Source organism: Amblyomma americanum, chromosome 3, assembly GCF_052857255.1.
Source record: "Amblyomma americanum isolate KBUSLIRL-KWMA chromosome 3, ASM5285725v1, whole genome shotgun sequence".
NCBI lineage: Eukaryota > Metazoa > Arthropoda > Arachnida > Ixodida > Ixodidae > Amblyomma > Amblyomma americanum.
Genome location: NC_135499.1, coordinates 125962976 through 125984877, shown reverse-complemented (window position 1 = coordinate 125984877; position 21902 = coordinate 125962976).

The following is a 21902-nucleotide window of genomic DNA, read 5'->3' as shown; positions in this document are numbered from 1 at the left end:
AGAATCGCCGTATATTTCGAAACCGTTTTTTCCTACTGTCATTAGCAGGACAACCTGTGAACTACTTATGAGGTTTATCGTACTTGATTATAGAATCGGTTTCGCTTACGCGAGTTTATCTATGCTCCGGAAAAATTCGGGAAATTACGGTATCATACTTAAGGCAAATTCTGTAGCTTGCTTGAGCGTAAATGGCATAGACTGCGTCATGGTTGCCCGGTTTCGCCTGTTCTAAAATTATGTGCGCAGTCCTTATCCTCAAGGAACTATTTTACAAGAAATAAAGAAAGGTGGCGATCCAGCCATTTCGTACCTCGAACCCAAAAATTGCCCAGAAAGTTCAATAATTCAAGTAATTACCGCTCTCTACCGGCAACATACATTACTTCATTCCGCGTTACTTTTGTCCCGTGGTATGAAATTAGAGTCTTTAAAAGAAGCTGAATGGCGAGCGCTGTGCGTCTCCATGCCACAGAAACCGAGCAGCTGAAGAGCCTTCATAGTAGTCAGCAGTAACTAGCGAAGGCCATAAAGCGTGTTGAGGTCATGCAATAAAAATATATTGCTGGCCCGTAGAGCTTTTGCATCTTAATATTCCTTCCTGTTATGGCAGCACGTAGCGAGAATATCTCCTTGTCGCATTGTTATTGCACTCCAGCTTGTGCTTCCTTTCTCTGGTTCTTTCCTTAGAGTCGTAAAGTACAACCAAAACGCTCGACACGAGTATTCACGTAGCTATGTAGATACAGGGGTAAGACAAACAAGTGCGGCTACTTCCTTTTTTTCTCTTCCTGTTTACCTTCCACCACTTCAGGGTGTGCTCTTGTTACAAGACAAGAATCTTTCTTTTGTTCATATAGCAAGCTTGCAGTTTACATGAGAAGTTAATAAATTCTTAGCTCATTTCGTGTTTCAGAGTATAGTGTAATTTTTTTTTTGTGGGCCAGCAGTAGCAGATTATCAGACGGCTGATAGATGACGCAAACCGGGCACTTTTCAAAACAATCGTTTGGTTGGGGCAACCTAAAAAGAATGAAAAATAATATGCCCCTGCCTGCACCCCTGACGTACAACCAATCTTAAAATAAATGAAAAGGCCCGAAGGCAATGTTTATTTTTGCCAACCGTAGGTGTGGGAATGGAAAAAAATAGAAGCGGGTGGTAAAAAGCTACACAGCGACCCACAGCCGGGGGAGCGGGCTCGGGGAGACTCCTCTGATCTCCCCTGGGACGTAGCGAAAAGGGTTGGATGAAAGGGTTATGGGAATTGGGATGGGAATGGGGACAGCGAGTTTTTTCACTGATCCTTCATTTGTCTCGATTAATTTAGTGGCCTGTCTGGCCAGAACAGGCAGAGCGTTGAGATTGTCCAATGGTGCGGCCCCGATCACGGGATGCCCGCCATCCACAAACGAAACGGGCTCCGACCGCCGGCGACGGGAAAACCTAACCCGGGGTGAGCGACCTCGGGCCCCTCCACGACTTTCAGGGTTTGTTTCGGACCTTTAGGTACTTGGCGTCGAGTGCTTTTCGAGGTTTTTCAGACACCGGAAGTATGTGTGGTGGCCAGTAGAGGCTTAGGTCGTCAGCCTATCGGCCCTCCGGCCCTCGGCACTAGGGCCTAACGCCTCCGGGGGGACCCACCTGTGCTTCCAACCAACCAACCATGCACTTATTTTCTCCCCTAGCTTGCTCCATGCCTACTGAGGGGGGAGTGTTCAAGGCTGGGCTGACCGAGCCACAAAGCAGGAACATGGCTTAGGGTGAGATGACCCGGGCCTACTCCGCCGGTACTCCACAGCATCGATGGTTTTTGCACTGGTGGTACTACGCCCCCCTACCTCGGCGTCCCGCGATGACCCCAATGGCCCCGCGGTCATCCGTGAGGCTGCTTTCCCGAGGCATCGATTCCGAGTGGCCTGGCTGCTGTAAACCCCCGCGCGGACCTGGCCTCTCCGTAGCCAGAAACCGGCGCGCCAGTCGCCAGCCGCACACGCCCTCGCGTGCGGTGGCTGGTTGCATGTATCTGAAAACCTTTTGATTTTTGACATGTCTTCCGGGCCGGATTCCGTGGGTCCAGCCTGCTGATATTACCAGTAAATGAATCTAAGAAGAGCTTCAAATGGGCCTTGTTGGTTCGTAATCTTCGACATTTTTACTGCCCTTCTCAAGGTATACACAGACAAGAACTACACATACAGACAGCGTCTTCCGTTAGTGGAAAGAAGGACAGGTCATACCTGCCGTTCAGCGGACGCCACACGCGCTGCTGTTGGTCCCAACGTGTGCAGAGCGTGGGCTCATCCTTGAAAGTCACCTCCCGCCACTCCTCTGCAGACCACTGCTCGAACGCTCGGGCGAAGTTGAGTCGTTCTTCCCATTGGTTTGTTGTGAGGTGCGTCTTTTGAGCGGCAACGCAGTTTATTATGCTTCCTTCTTGCAATCTGCGCCTCATGGTGTCGCATGAGAAACTGAGACCAAGTGTGTCACGAACCTCCTCGACGTTCATAAATGTGTCTACAACCACGGTAGCAACAATTAATTCATTCTTATCAAGCTTTCAACCCATTGGCCACCCACTGTGCTCAGCGTCGGAAATTCTGCTCTTTTCTATAGGCACTGATAATATGGCTCACCACTGTTCTCGTTCATCCGGACAGGAAGGAGACAATGTCCCACTGAGGGACACCTTCGATGCAGAGTCGTACGATGTGTTCTCTCTCCTCGATTGGAACCCTAGGTACCATCCTTGCGAAGTACCGAAGGCAATGAGACCGCTCTCGTTTTTATACATTCCGTGCTCTCCCAGTGTCCAGTGAGGAGCCAGGATTGAATCTTCGTAATTTGTTTATGAACGGCATAGACCACGTACTTCGCGGTGAGCGTTGCTCTCCTGTTATGATTCTGTCTGCTCATTCGGGTGCATTATTTCTTCTACAGGTCGTCGGAGCGCTGATTGGTAGTTTAGTTGCTATTTACAAGGTGAGGTTGTTCGTCTTCGATGGGAGCTGCGCTGGCAGTGGATTTTTTCTTTGTTACAATCACGAAATTTCGCACGCCGAAGCTGTTATTAGGTTGACCGCCCCTTGGGGCAGCAAGAGATTTGCAAAAGTGACACGAACAGCGCGAACTTTTTCCAACTACGATATCTTCAGCACAAACTATTAATTACATCGCTGCTCACAGTGGCGCACAAATACCCAACGTTTGGAGCATAGATGCACTATCATTCTCCCTTTTGCTCAAGTGACACTATTTGCTGTCAGCAAGGAACACCGACGGTGTCGGAAACGCCTCGATAGAGCGAGACGTCGCTCTATCACTGCGACGCGGAGAACATGACTTAATGCGCTGCAGTCTGCACTCTTCTCTAAGTAATTAGGTGTCTAATACGCACGTACGTTTTGGAGGGCTCGTTTGATTCCGGGGCCCCATTGTGTTAGCGGAGCGCCGTCACCGTCATATTGGGCTGCGGGCTGCACTGGCAAGCGTTCTGTTACGCATACACCATGTGGGACCAGCGCGCCTTCACTTTCCTTGGCGTGTCTCGTCGTCACTTGCAATCCCGCTGATCCTAGCCTGTGAAGTAGAGTTCGTAATCATCTTCAGGAAGATGCTGTGTGAGTAACTACCGGCCGGCTCAGCTCGTCCAAACTATGTTAACATTCGGGTTATTGATTCTGTAACTGCCTTGACACGTTCGATCTTGCCTTTTCTAGCTGGCTTTGCGCAAACGAGTATGTGCAAAAGCACTTATTTTTGGCGACATGCCAAACCATTTGCCAAAACGTTTCTGCGACAAACTCACTTTGAAAGATGGTTAATAGACACAATGCCGCCAACTTATTTATAAGCTTAATTGAGTTTTCTTATTGGGCTACTAACAACACGCATTTTCGAATTGTTTTGATGAAGGGGTGACTGGTCATGCGTCTAACATTCTTTCAGCAAAATGTTCTGAACATTCAGGAAGATGTCTGCCGTTATTCTTTGCTCTTATTTTACTTCATCAGTCATTTTCTGAGTTACGTGCTAGTTTATTCTGAACGTTTCTTCCTTCTCTGAACTTAACCACAATAGAATTAAGTACTAGAAGCCGCACAAGCATGAGTTTCAAAAAGATGGTAGCGCGACGAGCCCTGGTTTTGACTGCAGAAAGGGAACGATCCGGACACAAAAGAGTTTGGCTCGTTGCGTCGACAAATTGGTGCGTATCTCTTGGTCATTAGGAAAAAAGATTAACGACCGGAACTCTCCCATTGTTCGGTCCGGCAAAGCCTAATTGGGTTTCGCAGCGTGCTCCAGATGCGATGAAGTCCACAAGCTGGAAAGCTTGGCTATAAGATATTACAGATAGTATATCTAGAAAAACTGCAAAAGAAGCCACAGTTAAAGCCGGCAACGTTTTTGCGAACCTTTTGATTATGCGCTCATGGTTTCAATTTAAGCTTAAACGCCTACCTTGGCGGATCGTCTTCATCAGAGTTCCCGAACAGTTCACCACTTTATGTGCACTGAAAAGCACATAAAAGTATATCGCGATCTGTTTGGAAGACGAAAATCTACGTGTAACTGCCATTTTTTTTACATTACGTGAAGTTATTTCTTAGTTGATTGCATGTGTTTCAGACCAGCGACATATTACTAGTACGACAAGTAGGAAACACACATGTGTTTTTACAGCCGTACATTTCTTGTTGTAGCACCACCCACTATACACGCGCGAAGGACCGAAACTGTGATTTATTGCATTCCCTGCTCGCCGTGGCAACAGTTCACCGGTGAGGCACCACAAGCGTTACCGACTCTTTTAGCCCTACGCATTGTACACGTTTAGCCTCAGCATTCATGTCATCAGCCTTTCCCGTCCTATGCTCATGTGAACAAACAAAAGCTTTTGCATGAAAAAAATAAAAGGTCGAACAGGCTGCTTCTATTTCAGAATTATTCTTGACGTTAACCTCGCTAAGGTTATTGTGCCAAAAAACCTATAATCTGAGCAAATGGTAAACATGGCAGAGCGTACTATCGGCAGGTAAAACAATTGAGGTACAAAAACGGCTTTAAGATCCTATTACTGCGCTGCTTAAAATTGAAGATAGAAAATGAGGAGGGCGACAGATATGACGTACCCTGCTTAGCGTGCACGCACTGAGTAAACGGCTAGTGCTCTACCTGGTTTCGAGTAACAAAATTTAAATTGGCTTCTATGGCTTATTTACTTTTCCTGCCGATAGTTGAAACCGTTCCCTCGGAACGACTCGGGCCACTATGTCGCTGGCGTTAGCACAGATCATGACATTTAATTGGCATTCACTAAGCATTTAGTGGTTAGTCCTCTTCAATTGCTACCATGATTTGAAAGCCTACTTGTAATTCATCCTTCTTCGTAACGATGGCAAGTTTTTTCGACCTGGCGCCGTCGTATCTCAGTGGTTATGGCGCTCGGCTCATAACCCGAAAGACGCGGGTTCGATCCTGATCGCGGTGGTCGTATTTCGATGGGTGCTAAATGCTAGAGGTTCGGGGATTGTGCGATTTCAGCATACGTTAAACAACCCCAGGTGGTTGAATATATACGGAGCTTTTCCACTGCGGCCTCTCTCATAGCCTGATTCGCTTTGGGACGTAAACCCCATAACCCGAACTCAGCTTTTTTTTCGATCTAGAGCTCTACTTACAGCAACGGTGCGTTTCTGCCCAAGCTATGTAAAGCTCGCATTATATGCACGGAGGGAAAGACAGCTGCTGCAAGTGTTTGGGTATACGCGGCACGGTAGCCGACACAAGACAGGCGTTAGCCCGCACCAAGCAGAACAGCCTATTATACGATGGGCATTCTAGGAGCGATATTTCTGAGCATGCCCTAAACATCGCCCTCTTCCCCCTCTTTTTCCATGCGCCACCGCTGCGTCGAGCGGTCACCACTCGCCGGTCATAGAAAATAGTGGAGGGCTGCACATGCTTTGGCATTACCAGTTCTGCCAGCTAGTACTAACAGCAAAATCTCATATACCAAAAGTTTAGCTTTCCCAAAAATGATAACTGTCGGGATTAGTTATATACGGTTCTGGAGCAAGTATGCAGCGCCATTCTGAAAGGAATAAATTTGGGCCTGCTGGCTTCAGGTAATGAAGGAAGGGAAGCGCGACTTAGCGAAACGTGCACGTTTTAACTGTGGCGTTTTATTTCCATTAAACGTCACAGTTGCCAGTGACGCTCGTCCCTTTAAATCTTTTCCCCTACGTCCACCCTTAAGCCACGGTTCCCTTCTTTCAACAAGCAACGTCATGGCACTTGAAGTTCTGAAATTCTTCTATATACAACAATATCCAGGTGTACTCGCTTGCGTTCTGTCTTAATTTCAGAAGAGCAGGCAGTACAAGGCAATGAACGCTTGACGAAATTTCCCTTCGTAGAATAAAAGAACACAGAAGAAGAAAAATTCGCCTTTGATTTACGACGAAATTTCAACATTTCGCCATTTCTTTCAAGCGGGACCATCCAGTGGTGGAATTTCACTCGTAGTCTATCAAGACTGAAAAAGAAAAAAAGAGTATGCTGCAATGGTTTCTGCATCAAATTTCCATCATGAGTCAGATGCGTACAAATAAAACTACAAATTTTGCAAGCTAGGTAAAAATAAAATAAAACACAAGAAGGATAACCAATAGGTAACACTAGCACATCATGAGAGCTGCATACCAAATATTAGGACAGGCCTTTCCGAGGCATCCTGCATTATGTTACATTGTGTGCTATAAGCCAGTGCCTCCGCCGTCCTTTTGTTGGACGAAGAGGCATTGTCCAGGACCACTGTGCGAAGCCGTGATGGTTTCTTCGTAGTACTGCTGGAATAAAGATTCTGTTGCACTGGTCTGGGGATGTTTCGAATGTGGAGGGTGCAGCAGATACGTGTCCGGCATTCGCTCTTCCTCTGAAAGGCGCACCTGAGGAGAGCGATAAAATAGCACCCACCAGAGCGGCGAGCGCCGAGAGTACTACCCATAGCTGACATCCTCCGCAAGGGAGAATGCAGAGCTTCAGCCTTGCGGATCCTCCCTCTCCGTTAGGCGTGAGCCCCTGCTAGGAGGCTCCCCAACAGGTAGACCCACCTGGCAAGCGGGACCACGCAAGGCTCATCCTCGACAGCGGCGAGTTCGGTTCGTCGTTTGAGACGAAATGAAACAAAGTATTTGGCGGGTGCGGGCTGCAGAACACTTAGAGAACGCCTTAGACGTGAAGAGTACTATTTTAAAGCTTTTCTCGCGAAGTAATGCGGTAACTCATAAATTTCTATTGCCAAAATGATTTTAGTGCAGCGGGGTATACCGTCAATTTCATGTGCTTATTTTAATGGCGCAAATATGGTTTCTTTGCTTTCGAAAGCCAAAGACTATTCCGACCTCAGGCGGCATGTGGTTTTTTTATTCTCCTTTTCTAATCAATTATCTTAAAACAATTTCAAAGTTCACTAATAATCTCGATCAATCAACACCACAAGTAATAACAAAAAATCACCCATGCTCCTTGGTTTCTGTGGCTGTTGGCTTCTCTCATATGAGCAACGAGCCCTTTATTTCCCTTTATTTGTTTACTAAATCATTTAACGAGGGCCTCGGTTCTGGCAGCCTTGATGCCTTAGGAAGCATTAGAGGGTTCTCACATAGCTTCCCCCCTCGCCGTTCGATGACGTTCCACGTCACACCAGCGGTGATACAGGACGTACTACGTCCGCCGCTTATGGAGGAGGGTGGCACTGGTGAACAATCTCAAGGTTAGGTAAAACGTAAACTGTGAAACATGCGGAACAGGTGGAAAATGTATGTTCCACCTCCTTTCAAGTACCTTAGAAGGAATTAGTATGGGGAGCATGAGGGTGCGTCTTTTTTTGCAGCCGCACCACGGGGTATGTGAGGCCTACAGTGGTTTCTTCCGGGCAGCTTCATTTGAGCTAGATGAGTTTTTTTTTTTAGCATAGTGCCCACACCGACGTACCCTCTGCCCTGAAGTACCTTACAGGGCATCGATTTGGGCAACATTTGAGCGCCCCCGTTCTGCAGCCCCTCCGCGTTTTAAGTGAGACCAACAGCGGGTTCGCGTGAGCAGCCCTGTTTAGGCTAGCAGAGGCTTTTTCAGCATAGAGCCCACACTGACATTGAATCTGCCTTCACGTTTACGACCAACCGATGTCGGTAGCAGTTGGGCACGCCCGTTTTCAAGCCCGCCATGGGCTATGAGGGGCCTAAAGCCGTTTCGTGTGGGCAGCCCCATTTGGGCTAGCAAATGTTTTTCGAGCATATAGCCCACATTGATGTTTCATCTACCCTATATAATCCTACAAGGAACCAGTGTGGGCTAGATGTAGTAATGCGGCATGAGGTAGCCCTAGCAACACCGATACGGAGCCCATGTAGAATCAACAGGGTAAGCCCAATTTGGGCTGGCTCATTTATTCCCCGCAGGGGGCCGATGTCTGTGGTTCAGCGACTGCCCCAATCTCACTTTCTCATGTGGGGCTCATCAGGGCCTCCCAGTGTGGTACTTGCTGAATAATATTCTGCATAAATTGCACTACACTGTCCAGGGCAAATTCAGTTACTTTTGTTTACACATCTGTGCCTCCAGGTGTGATAGAAGAATAAGTTCTTTTCTCAAGTATTTTCTATTCTCAGGCGCAGATCCTCGCTTGTGTTGTAAAACGAGTTACATTTATACGGAAGACAGAATACTGAGAAAACAAGTTGAACAAAAGCACTATTATTTCATCTTTGCAGCGATCGGGAGCATTTACATATTCTTGCTGGTCCTTTTCCTGGCGCTCCATTATGCAGACCATCTTTAAGCTTACTTGTTTGACTGCTGCTGTGAGGCCGGTCATTATTCATGTGAGAAATCGAATAAAAGCTGGATGGCTACCCGTATTTTGAGTGTTATTTGGCATTACGAATCACGCAGGGCGTAATGAGAACGCTAAATCAGCAGCACGAAGAAAAAAATATGTAGCAAGCAGGTTGTTAAACCTATAGTTAAGAACGACGCTTGGCAGAGCTCATTTGTTCTTTGCTGGAGCACAACACGCTGCAATTTATGAATATTCAGGACCTAACGCCGCGTGCACGCCAACGGGGCAAATTTTCGCGATACAGACGCCGTGCTCCTCCGAACAAAGATCGCTGGTTGCTTTCTCTTCTGAAGCAACCACGTATTGAAGGCGATGACTCGGAATAAATTCAATGTAATCAGTATTAAAGAGCGCGAAAAATAAACCACTCAACTGTTGGACAGGCGCCAGAAAGAAGGGTTGCTCATCATGACTCTGGGCAAATATAAACCAGCCCGAAAGTTCAAGTTTGTTTAAAGTAAGATATTTGATGCCACGTGAAAGCTGCCAACTCTATTTTGGATACGCCTTTGGTGTAAAGTTAGCGTTGTCCCCTTGGCTAGAACCACTCAGACCGCGGTCTTCCTCTTTCGCTGTCTCGCGTATGAGAGCGCGCTCAGGTTGACTGTTCAAACATTCTTCATGCCTCAAGCGCAATTGGCAGATAGGGGCGCGAATATCGAGCTCCTTCTCAGAACCCGCTTCACAAGGGAGTGCACACGCAACCTCACAGCCAGGATTATGTTCTTGCAAAAAACTATCCGGCTACACGTGGATCCGATGAGTAAACAGCTCCCAGGCGTGAGGCGCTGGCGCAAAGTATTGACACTGGTAAGCGGGAAGAGGCTGCTACCACATGCACGCCTGACTTCGACAGTTCTCGAAGTTTTGTGATGCCTCAAATGTAGATGTAAATGTTAATAAGACGTGACGCTAACCATCACATTACTCGTGGCCATATGCAGTACCACAACCGCACTCTTTATATGAACGTGAAAGCACTGCTGCAGCTTGTATTAGCTCAGCCAATTTCAAACGGCAACAAATTTTCTTTTATTTTCATCTGTTACTTTAATTTAGGTTTTTTATTTCATAACTAGAGGGGCAATTAATGTGTGAACTGTTATTCTGCAGTAGTCTTTTCTTTTCTTTTTCTTCTCTTTCCTATTGTTCTCTGCATCTAAGATCATTCAACTGCACCGCTAAAACGACTGGAGCCGCAATTCAGTAGTTTTGAAGGATGCCATGTTTTTATTGTGTACACAAGCACAAATACGCATAAAATGTTTCGGACGTAGCCGCAGTAGTCAGTGCTTTTTGTGGAATACAAGCCGACTGTGGGATTTCTTTGAAATTTATGGTGGCGTCAATTTTCATCGAAGCTTTCAGAAGAGTAAAAAAATAATGTCTGCTCTTATGAACGCCGGGGTTCGAAATTCTGCATACGTGTCAGATTTCAGATTAATTCGATTGCTCTTCGATTGCTTTCAAAATTATTTCTTTTTGAGCAAAAAGAGCATATTCTGTAGACATTCCTTTTCTAAAGCCTAACTGAGTGGGATTAATTAAATTATGTTTAGTTGCAAACTTGGTAATTCGTGTGTGAATGAGTTTTTCTAGCCCTTTCGAGAAAACTGGCAAGATGGAAATTAGCTGATAGTTTGAAAAATTATTTTTGTCCCTTTTTTTAAATATAGCGACTACCTTAGCGATTTTCATCTTCCTGGAAAAAGTGTCTGTTGAGAGGGAAATATTGTATAAGTATGTGAGCGGCGACAAAATGAGGTCTAGTGCATATTTTACTGGTCTCATTTGGATATTATCAATTTCACAAGCAAACCTGTTTTTCAGTGAACGGTACACGGCACAGACCTCAGTCTCGCTTTTTGAGTCAATGTAAAGGCTTTGTGGATTTCTAATCATTCCATTTGTTGCCTCCGAGGAATGTGTGCTGGTGACCAAGTTTACAAAAAAGGTATTAAATTCCTCTCCTAGCATAGCTCCCTTAATGACTTTTTTGTTCAATATGATTTCATTAATATTTTTCTCCACAGGAGTTCTATTTAGCAGCACATTAATTTTTTTCCATATATGTTCAAATTTTGTGGCACTACCAACTTCAAAGTAGTTGCATAAATAAACCTGTTTTGCCTTCTACAGCCTAGCATTTGTTTTGTTTCTATGCCTTTTAAAAATTTACCAGTCTTTAAGATTGAGAGTGCTCAAGAACCATGTAAATAGCCTTTCTTTTTTCTTATTAGTAGGAAACAATTGTAATCGACCCAAGGTTTTTGAACTTTTCTTTTTTTTTTTGCAAGTTTTCATTGGAAATGAACTTGAGTATGCATCAATGAATAATCTCAAAAATACTTCATAAGCACCATCGGCGGTCGGGGAGCTATACACTGGTTCTCAGTTTACTGCACAAAGGTTTCTGCGAAATGTGTTCAAAGTTTTTTCATTAACCTCTTGAAGTGCTTTATTATATCGGCTCCGTCCCTATGTTTCCTTAGCGTTTTTTTAGAGAGTAAGAAAATAGGCAAGTGGTCACTTATGGCAGACGTGATAACGCCACTAAAAACTTCGTGTTCAGGTATGTTGGTGACAAATAACTTAGGAGGGTAGATGTGTAGGCCAGCTGGTGAGATATGAAGGAACTAGACACCGCAGCGGACACGGGACAGAGAAAGAAGACGACACAGGGCGGTACTTGCAACTAAAATTTTATTTGAAACTTCATGGCTTTATAAAGACAAAGGCACGTGTGATCCTACAATCAAGACAAAAGGGGGAATGAAAAGCAACAGATAACAAGACCTAACTGACAACAGTGCACATGAAAGATATGCGAGTCAGAATCTACAGAAATCAGACTTTAAAACGTTATGCAATGCTCATCATGCGAGTCACAATCTACAGATATCAGAAGTGTTAAAAACCGTCGACCGCATATGGAAGCATGAAAACCACAAGACAAAGGAAGAAAAGAACGTCAAAAGGAAGCAGCCCAACCTGTTACCTGTCAAGGAAACCCAGTTCTTTTTGGAGGATGGAAACCGAAGGCGAACTAACGCATTCATCCGGTTGCGAGCGCAAGATGGCAGTGGCCTCCATAATCTCTCTCTCAAGCTGCCCTTTCCTTCTTCCAACAATCTGGGTCTGGCTGAACTGAGGCCAACAACCCCGACACTTGCGGCAATGAACAGGCAGATTCGAACCCCCCGCCTCCCCCAAGGAACGCGCATGTTCTCTCAAGTGATCATTGAAGCACCTACCGGTTTGTCCAATATAAAAACGCCCACAACCGAGGGGGATCTTGTAGATTACCCCTGTTACACATGCGACACGCTTATTTTCTTCCAAATGTTTCTTGCCGCAAGTTCCTCGAATCGAGTCCCCCTTTCCCACTAGATTTCATAATCTAGAAAGCTTACAGGGTGCCGAAAATACAATGTCGATGCCATATTTGCCTGAAATCTTTTTGAGATTATGTGAAACGCTGTGCAGGTAGGGAATGACTTCCACTTTTTTCTGGCCGGCTGGTTCTTGGGAAGCAACTCCTTTTTTCTTTTTACGGTGCTTATTGGCCACTGTTTCAGCCACCGTGGTTAAAAAAAACCTCGGGTATCCTGCCTTTTCCAGCCGCTCTACTTGAAGGGAAAAACTGGACTTCAACATATGAGTGCATGATTTTAAAACTGCGGATCTAAAACAAGAGGAGGCAATACCCCGCTTTACCACCTTGGAGTGGGAGGAATCAAAAGGCAGCAATGCTTTCTTTGACCTAGGTTGGAAGGCCCAGCACACATGATCAATTCTGTTAAAAGATAACTTTAAATCCAGGAACTGAATGGATCCGTTTTGTGGAAGTTCTAGAGGGAATTTGAGTACTTCCGCAGAGCCTATTTCAAGAAAAAGCCATCAGTGCCGTGAGTAACAACTTTAAGCCTGTTTCTCAAAAACCTTCCAAAGTTAAGAGCAGGGCAGTGGCTCTTCTAGATAAACTCAACCTACAGAAACTATCAAAACAGGTGCTGGGATGTGATTTGAACGTTCTGAGCATCTTCTTCACGGCAAAGACGCATAAAGATCTGTGCCCATTCAGGGCTATTGTTACAGAAAGAGGAAGCTGGCAGGCCCAAGTCAGCAAGTTCCTTAAAACACATTTAGGACAACTAAAGCCTGAAGATCCTTTCAAGATAGCTGGGTCTGACACCTTGGTTGCAGCATTGACTTCGGGTGTTCCAAGTGCCAACTGTGCATTGTCCGTCGACGTGGAAGAGTTGTTTTACTCGATTCCGCACGATGAACTTTTCAGTGCAGTAAGAGAACTGATTGACGTTGCCGGCGTGGTTGGATTCCAGAATACCTGTGGTGTGTCGCCTGATTCTTTTATGGAGCTGCTCGGTTTTTATCTCGATTCTACTTTTGTTTCCTTTGGCGAGAAATTGTATGTGCAGAAAAAGGAATTTGTATAGGTTCCAGTGTCGCGCCAGTGCTATGTTAAATCTTTCTTGCGCGTCTAGGTTGAGTGCTCGAGCTCAAGCTAACCCAACCTCTCATAGCAAATATCTTCAGATATGTAGACGACTTTTTAATTATTTTGAAACTTTCTTCTCATGACTCTTTGACAGAAGTAGCTAGCAAGATCTTAAGTGTATTCTCAAACTGTTCACAATTTCTCAAATTCACTCTAGAACTTCCACAAAACGGATCCATTCAGTTCCTGGATTTAAAGTTATCTTTTAACAGAATTGATCATGTGTGCTGGGCTTCCAACCTAGGTCAAAGAAAGCATTGCTGCCTTTTGATTCCTCCCACTCCAAGGTGGTAAAGCGGGGTATTGCCTCCTCTTGTTTTAGATCCGCAGTTTTAAAATCATGCACTCATATGTTGAAGTCCAGTTTTTCCCTTCAAGTAGAGCGGCTGGAAAAGGCAGGGTACCCGAGGTTTTTGTTAACCACGGTGGCTGAAACAGTGGCCAATAAGCTCCGTAAAAAGAAAAAAGGAGTTGCTTCCCAAGAACCAGCCGGCCAGAAAAAAGTGGAAGTCATTCCCTACCTGCACAGCGTTTCACATAATCTCAAAAAGATTTCAGGCAAATATGGCATCGACATTGTATTTTCGGCACCCTGTAAGCTCTCTAGATTATGAAATCTAGTGGGAAAGGGGGACTTGATTCGAGGAACTTGCGGCAAGAAACATTTGGAAGAAAATAAGCGTGTCGCATGTGTAACAGGGGTAATCTACAAGATCCCCCTCGGTTGTGGGCGTTTTTATATTGGACAAACCGGTAGGTGCTTCAATGATCACTTGAGAGAACATGCGCGTTCCTTGGGGGAGGCGGGGGTTCGAATCTGCCTGTTCATTGCCGCAAGTGTCGGGGTTGTTGGCCTCAGTTCAGCCAGACCCAGATTGTTGGAAGAAGGAAAGGGCAGCTTGAGAGAGAGATTATGGAGGCCACTGCCATCTTGCGCTCGCAACCGGATGAATGCGTTAGTTCGCCTTCGGTTTCCATCCTCCAAAAAGAACTGGGTTTCCTTGACAGGTAACAGGTTGGGCTGCTTCCTTTTGACGTTCTTTTCTTCCTTTGTCTTGTGGTTTTCATGCTTCCATATGCGGTCGACGGTTTTTAACACTTCTGATATCTGTAGATTGTGACTCGCATGATGAGCATTGCATAACGTTTTAAAGTCTGATTTCTGTAGATTCTGACTCGCATATCTTTCATGTGCACTGTTGTCAGTTAGGTCTTGTTATTTGTTGCTTTTGATTCCCCCTTTTTTCTTCATTGTAGGATCACACGTGCCTTTGTCTTTATAAAGCCATGAAGTTTCAAATAAACTTTTAGTTGCAAGTACCGCCCTGTGTCGTCTTCTTTCTCTGTCCCGTGTCCGCTGCGGTGTCTAGTTCCTTCTTGGTGACAAAGACGTCGAATAAGGAACACGACGTTGTTGTTATGCGTGTAGCGTCTTTGATAACATTGTGACAGGAGTGTGACAGGAGCATGGTTTGTAAGCACTGCTGAGTGTTGGATTTAGTCATCAGGTCAATATTGAAATCACCACCCAAAAACAAGTTGAGGTTGTTATTGCTTGCATAATTAAGGATGCCTTCAAGGTGACTGAGAAAAGAGTCAACTACTCTATTAGGAGGACGATACATGACAGCTATAAGATACCTTTGACTTATGGCAGTAAGGCACTCTACATCATCAGAAGAAATAGAAAACTGATCAAGCACATCACACTCTATACATTTTTTACGTGTGACAACAGACCGCCACCACCTTTCCGAGTTCGATTCAGAAAAAAATGTATTGTACCTGTCATCAGTGATATTATCATACTCTGAATGAAGCCAAGTTTCTGTAAGCATTATTACCTCGAAATCGAAGTTAAATTTTTCTAGTAGAATATTAAGTAAATCTTGTTTATTGCACACAGATCTTATATTCAGGTGAAAGCACTTAATTCCATTTATGCTCTTAGAGACAGCAATGTGATTTACTTCATGAGGTTTCATCGCCACTCCTGATGACGGCAAAGATCTAGGCTGCATATTGATGCGGTCACACTATCTCTTCAACATCTTGCTCATTTCTGAGGTGGATTACTGTTGACGCTTCTTCTTGGCGGGCGAAAATCTTTCCGTCCCTTGCCCACACAAACTTCCAACCACAGGCTTTCTTTTTTTTCGACAGCTTTCAACACCAGTTTCTTCAGCGTCGGGCAAAGATGTTCATTTACATATATAGGGTTTGCATCTGACCACCCAATGTCAGTAGTGGAAAGCCTAACCTTTCTTGCCCTTAGGAGCACTGAGTCACGTTTTGATCGGTGCTTGAATTGCACAATTATGTTAGGAACTGCATTTTCATTTCGAGTTTTAACCCTGTGGCATACTTCAATGTCATTTGCAGTCATGGGCTCATTCAAAGCAGTGCCAATGTGACTTAGTATTGCGACAATATTCTCATCTTTTTCTTCCTTAATCCCTTTAATTTCTAAGTTGCGCTTTCGAGAGTACTGTTCACTTGTGAGGATTCTGCTCTCATGGTCATCAAGTTGTTTCTTTGCAGTTCGGTTCTCACTTTTCAAAGCATCGTTTTCTTTCTTCACTGTTTTATTTTCCTTCTCTAGGAGCTCATTTTCTTTTTTCGTCTGCTCATACAGTTCGTTTAAAAATACAAGGCTCTCTTTCATTTCTTTCAGCTCCGTTTTCAGCTGCTGCTCAGTCTGTTTTTTTTTATTTTTTTCATTTCTTTCTCTAGCTGCTCTTTGAAATCAAGTAGCTCACTCATGTTATCAAGCTCTCACGCACAAACACACAGAACACTCAATATTGGCAGCTGCAAGACAGCAAAAAAAAATATACAAATAAAAAACAGTTTTCAACCTGTGGCAACAACAAAGGTGCGTCAAGAGGTGCGTTCTTCGCTGTTTCCTGCTGCCAAGTGGCCTTGCCCGTGAGAACGTCCCGTATTTGTAGGCCGAGCCCCTGGTGGTGTTGCAGTGCCGTGACGTCAGCGAAGGCTGATATCACGATTCCGGGCGCAGCCACGTGGAGCCGTGCACAGATGCAGATCAGCTAGATTCCGGGGCCTTTATCTGTGGCAACAAGAAAGGTGCGTCAAGAGGTGCGTTCTTCGCTGTCTCCTGCTGCCAAGGGTCTATGAATGTAGAGAATGAACTTCTGCTTATATGAAAATTAACCCATAATGCTCCGCGTTATACCCTTAAGGCGGAGCTTTAGGGTCCCCTCTTGTGTTTATTTTTCCTAATCTTATATATACCGAGGTGTGCCCTCCTGACTCTTACAGAAACAACACCTTCAATATCTTAATCGCTAGACCGATGGCCGAACTCTCCGGGCCAGACTTTTTAAACGCTACGTTCTTGTAAAGTTAATATGCCGAATGTTATATTCATTGCAGGTTTCAGATCGCGTTTACCCTGAGCTCTCCCTGGTGCAATCTCTAGTTTCCTCACAGGGTTGAGTATTTACTCGCGCTGCACGCCCGTCCGTGGGCAGACACGAGTCAGCCTGTGGTGTATGCACTCCTAAAGCTTTGTTTGCTCCCGAAGAGATCCAGCCCTACATCTTGGCTCCCTGAGTTCGCATGCGCTGAAGTATCTCGGCAGACTAGAAGATTGCACATTCACTGTTCATTATAGCAGAGTGCGATACTCTCTGCAAACAAGCTATGTTCGTTGCACATTCTGAGTAACGCATTATCGAATAAAGAAGTTAGACCATAAATTTCCTGATTTGTAATTGAAGGTGGACATTGATGATGTCCCTGGCAGCGAGAGATGCAAGCGAGAATCCGTCTTGTTTGTGCAATGAATAATCGCACATGCACTCTCTAAGAGAGAAAACGCGCTGACAGGAGTTCTGGTTTCTGGAGCGCGAGCACTTATAGTGGCCGTTCCTCGCATTTAGCAGTTGTGTGTTTACCTCTCTGTTTGCCCGAAGCCGGTTTTGTGGTAAGCTGCTGTGTGCGTGTGCGCGCAAGCACTAATGTGTGTGTGTGTGTGTGTGTGTGTGTGTGTGTGTGTGTGTGTGTGTGTGTGTGTGTGTGTGTGTGTGTGTGTGTGTGTGTGTGTGTGTGTGTGTGTGTGTGTGTGTGTGTGTGTGTGTGTGTGTGTGTGTGTGTGTGTGTGTGTGTGTGTGTGTGTGTGTGTGTGTGTGTGTGTGTGTGTGTGTGTGTGTGTGTGTGTGTGTGTGTGTGTGTGTGTGTGTGTGTGTGTGTGTGTGTGTGTGTGTGTGTGTGTGTGTGTGTGTGTGTGTGTGTGTGTGTGTGTGTGTGTGTGTGTGTGTGTGTGTGTGTGTGTGTGTGTGTGTGTGTGTGTGTGTGTGTGTGTGTGTGTGTGTGTGTGTGTGTGTGTGTGTGTGTGTGTGTGTGTGTGTGTGTGTGTGTGTGTGTGTGTGTGTGTGTGTGTGTGTGTGTGTGTGTGTGTGTGTGTGTGTGTGTGTGTGTGTGTGTGTGTGTGTGTGTGTGTGTGTGTGTGTGTGTGTGTGTGTGTGTGTGTGTGTGTGTGTGTGTGTGTGTGTGTGTGTGTGTGTGTGTGTGTAGTGTAGTGTGTGTGTGTGTGTGTGTGTGTGTAGTGTGTGTGTGTGTGTAGTGTGTGTGTGTGTGTGTGTGTGTGTGTGTGTGTGTGTGTGTGTGTGTGTGTGTGTGTGTGTGTGTGTGTGTGTGTGTGTGTGTGTGTGTGTGTGTGTGTGTGTGTGTGCGCGCGCGCGCGTGCGCCTATGGTCACCAGGCCGGAACGGTGGCACTGTGGTGGTGGCACTCGGCTGCAGGCCCGAAAGACGTGGGTTTGATTCCGGCCGCGGTGGTCGAATTTCGATGGAGGCTAAATCCTTGAGGCTGGTCTACCCTGCGATGTGATTGCACGTTGAAGAAACCCAGTTGGCGAAACTGTCGCAGCTCTTCACTACGGCGTCATTCATAGTCTGAGTCGCTTGCGGAGGTTAAACCCTGTAATACATGAACAAACATGCACCTAGCAACCTGCCTACAGTGTCAGGCGGCAGCTTATTTATTCATGAGAGGCGGCTCGGGAAGAGCAACTTGGGTTGCTAACCAACCCAAGCAACCACCGTCCCACCGATGGCAGCCCCGGCCGTAGAAGGGCAGTGGAGCATCGCTTGACCGCTGCACCACTACACCAACAGAGATAGGTAGACTCCCAGGCATCTATGAAGGTAGAGAATGACCAATTCCGCATATATAGACATTAACCTATTGTCGCTATCCGAACAGCTTCCATCCGTGAACACTGGATCAGAACACCGGAAGCGAAGTGAAAATCGAACTGCTAGCGCACCTAATTTGCATTGGGCCTAACTCCACAAATTGACCATCATTTTTGTCCTGTTTCCTTCTTGGTGGCTGCACATGCGCACACTTCACAAGTTTTAGAGTGTCCTGTTTATGAGAAGAAGAATGTTAACGTGGCGTGTATTTCTGTTGAAGATGCTAGGCCTTCGAGAAGACTTCAATATCATGTTGCAGTATTGCGGAGATTCGTCGTAAATCGAAGATACAATGTTGTACTTTTTTACAAATGAATGTTTGGGCACAGAAGAGTCAAAATGTCATGCAGTGCACGTGTATGACCACCAGCATTGACAACTGTTTGCCCGAAGTTGAAACCACATTTTCAATATAGTGGACGTCCCTCGCGGCTCGGGCATCTTTTCCCAAAAGTTTTCGTTGTTGTTATTTTCTGCTTTTTCAACACAAAACCTGCCTCAATATTGCGACTGCTTCTTTAAACTTTCACTATCATCCGCTTTTTTCCACAATTACCCTTTTACCCCGGATATTATCAAGCAAGCTGTAGGTTCCGAATAGAATACTGAATAACCGAAAAATATCAGCGAGCAGGGTGGACATACTGCCATCTCAATATGAAAAAAGCATCCTGCATACACAATGATAGAAATTCATGTAGGTTCCAAAGATTCGCTAAATATCACTGTTTTGCGAATAGCTCAGTATTCCTTCATATTTTGTGTGATTTCAGTACCACGTGATTTCAGTACACCGTGTATTATAGCAGAGCAGTTTTGCATACCTTACTTCCAGTTTACACAAGGCAATGAGCTAAAGAGAACGAGCGATGATAACATGGGCCAATTGTTGAAGCTGCAATTGTTGAAGCCCTCTGAGTTGTGTCCCTTCTTCCCTGTCTCGTCTGTCACGCTGTTCTGTATCCCCGTGAACACCAACTCGCCCAACAGCTGGCATTGTCGCACATTCCTTATTCTGCAAGCTTAGAACAGGCAGTTCAACAATAAAATCATGAGCGACGTTTATTATTGGTGATTACAACGTATGTGTAAGGTGCACATAGATGGAGGCTGTCGGTGAATTATTATCCACATTTTGACACAAGTTCATGCTGAGTGAGCAAGAACAACTACAACGCCTAATTTTTCATCTGTGCTTTGAGTGATGCAAATCGTTAAGCTTGCCCACAATATTTCTGTAAACTTTTTTCATAAGAATATCCAGTCAGCATTAAGAGAAGGTACACTTTCAGAAAAATACAGCTCTTCCATACAGGTTATTCGCAACGCGTGTTCTGATTCCTAACAGAAGGGGAGAATAAAGGACAAGAGAGGTTGGTGGAATCACCAGTATATTATTTACTCTTTCACCCTATGCTAAATGGAGCGAACAAATGCCAACAATTTGGCCTCGCTGGCGTTGGATCATAGTAGGGCTTACAGAGTGCGGGAGAACGAAAAAGCAATGTCTGAGACGAGCGCCGCGTCTGCACTGAACCAGTCATAGCTTACTGTCAGAATACCATACCTCGTCAGATGTCCTTCTAGTTAGTCTTGGTGCTCCTGCGCCTTGTAACTATTACTATTAAATTCCGTCAACTTTCCCAAACCACTGCCACCCTGACCTTCATTAATCCTAAAAGAGGCTATTTTGAGTGCTCATACTTGCATCTGCGTTCTTTTTAGTACATCATCGCCGGCGCTTTGTGCCTTGTGCATGCACTTAAATTCTGCATCCCCTCAAAGCAGCGCTGATACCTTGTTTCTCTTTTGTGTATTGATAATATCGCGCTGTGCAACCTTAGGTGGGGTGACAGATGTTGGCAAAGTGGAACAGAAAGAAACGAAAGCAGCAATAAGATAATCACAGACGTAGGCCAGAAGCCGCAGAGCACACTGTAATGTGTTCGAAGAAAGATGCCAGGCGACTTGAGAAACTCCATAGTAGTCCTGGTAGCCTACTGAGCTCGTGTGGAGTGAATGATATGTTTAGAAATCATTTTACTCCTGAAGTGACAAGCAATCTACCAAGGCCATTGCTGTATGTAGGTCTTTGTCAAAAAATTTTAGAAGCCTTTTAAGAGCATGTTGCTGCGGACTGAAAGTGCACCCTTGATGGCAGAATTGTACTGCTGAGTGCAGTCTACAGGCTCCGACTCGTACACAAAAATTATGGACATAAAGTTGAATGGCGCAAAGGAACGAACACATGAAGACACAGAGACAGAAATAGCGCCTTTATAAATGCTGTTTACAAACAAACGTATTTCTGGTATTACAAAATTGCTCCACAACAATCAATATATTCGCAGACTCCACTTAGGGGCTCTTGTATTTTTATACTATTTATTCCCAAAAACGCACCCATAAGATATCTCCAACAGTCTTAACTACTCGGTGCGAGCACCAGAGAAGCTTTCAAAGCGAAATTTTTTCTCTTATTTCTTTTATTCAAACGTCCTTTATTTAAATGTCGGTACGTCTAAAGCGCAGCATGTTGTTGACCGTCACTAGAGCAGCTTACTTTCGAAGACAGCTTTTATGCAGGAAAATGAGGTTCTGCGAAATTTGATGGCAATTTATGTTCCGTTCCTGTGAGCCTAATATAATTAAACTGACAAGCAACAACGCTTGCGTCTGAGTATTTTTTGCAATACAGATGCCGTTTTTCAAGAATATTCATACTACTTTTTAAAAAAGACACATCTACATTTAGTAAGCTATGACGAAAAAGTTCTACTTACGTGCTTATTAATGGCGCGCATGTGAAGCTCGTTGAAGGTGCAAGATAAAATTGAGGCTATAATCACGCTTTAGCTATGCGCATATATTATGTACATGCTACTTCATTGAAGCAAAATAACAAAACTAGTTTACTTCTTGCAAAAACCGGTCGTGCGTGCAGCAAACGGAATGCCGAATAAATGGAAAACGCCAAGTCAACAGTAGATTTCATCATAGGTGTAGCACACTTTAGATTGTGACTGTGAAAGTCTAAATATATAGTGTAGAGCGGTTTATTGGCACGATGGAAGCGCCGGCTACGAAGACCTTGGCACAGGCAATCTACGAGGCAGAGAGCCGAGAGACCAGTCACAAGCGGCAGTGTTCCATCCAGCACGAGCATCCAACCGGCGGCGCGAGCGCTTCGTCGTCGTTGGCTTCGGGGCTGGTTCATCTTCTTCATTCCAAGTGCCCCGGCGGAAAGAGGGAGCCA